Source organism: Mus caroli, chromosome 3, assembly GCF_900094665.2.
Source record: "Mus caroli chromosome 3, CAROLI_EIJ_v1.1, whole genome shotgun sequence".
Lineage (NCBI taxonomy): Eukaryota > Metazoa > Chordata > Mammalia > Rodentia > Muridae > Mus > Mus caroli.
The window spans coordinates 50,519,953-50,521,083 of record NC_034572.1 but is presented as its reverse complement, the minus strand read 5'-3'; the positions used below and the strand labels follow the sequence as shown (position 1 = coordinate 50,521,083).

At 45.6% G+C, this 1,131-nt stretch overlaps 1 non-coding gene across 1 annotated transcript; it reads right to left on the bottom strand.

Annotated features, from left to right (window-relative positions):
* Window positions 1–538: 538 nt before the first annotated feature.
* On the bottom strand, window positions 539–681 carry LOC115030734. Its single transcript, XR_003836330.1, has one exon. It is a non-coding gene; the product is annotated as a small nucleolar RNA SNORA48 (small nucleolar RNA).
* Between the last annotated feature and the right edge of the window lie 450 nt (window positions 682–1,131).

Genomic DNA, 1,131 nt, shown 5'->3' with positions numbered 1-1,131 from the left:
CACACACACACACACACACACACACACACACACACACACACACACATGAGCCATGGACACTGACCCCCGGTACTGCGTAGCCATGAACTTAGATAAGACTTTCAGTAGAGGCTTGGACTGAGACTTCACCATGGCTCTAAGTGGCAGGGCTGGCCACTCACAGCAGGCTACTCCTCTCCACACTTCAGTCTCCAGTTCCATCTTTCTTCATAGTGCCCAAGTTGCTTCACTTCTCTTTCTTTTCCATTTGACCTCTCCATACTTCCATATTATAGTGGCTCCTGCTGCAGGCTAGCCATGCATCTGGCAGGCATCTGGGTGACATCTTCCATTTCTGTAGCCTGGCAAGTTGGCAAACAGGTGTCTATGGCCTGCCTGTGTTATGGAGTGGAGGGCAAGTCTGTGGGTGGCATGGCAGTCCTCAGGCCTCTGTCTTCCTCCTCACATGCTTCCTTACCTGGTTTTAATTTGTTTTGTTTTATTTTGTTTTATTTTGTTTTGTTTTGTTTTGTTTTGTTTTGTTTTGTTTTGTTTTGTTTTATGAGACTCAGGCATAAGACAGCTTTGGCCACCAAGCCAGGCACCAAACTAGGATGAATAAAGGACTGCCATCTGCTCTGTCCCTGACTGATACAAGAACACCAACACCAACAAAGTGTCTCTTTGCTCATTGCCAGGGTATAAGCTCTCCTTTCTTAATCTGTCTTTTGTTACAGGGCTCCCAGATGAGAATTAAGAATGGTAGCAGCAAAGCTAATTTTCTTCCTGTCACAGTCTTAGCTTCAGTAATAAATACTGATACTTGTTTTAGCACAGCAAGGAGTTGACTTTTTAATCCTAGTCCACTGCCACTAACATCTCTTGCATGTCTGCCCCCAGTTGCTGATTTGGTCCAACACATGCACACTCTCTCCATATGCCTGCACATGTATGAATACAACAAAAATAAGGGAGGTTTGTGGGATTGCATGCTGTGTGCTGCCCATGTGTAGCTAGCTCTCTTCCATCTCTTGTATTCTGTTGCTGATGATCGCATCTATGGTTCCAGATATCTGGGCACCTTCCCTGCAAGAGGAGAGCTTGCCTGCAGAGAGTACTCTGACCACTGAAACTAAGGATAGAGCTAGTTTC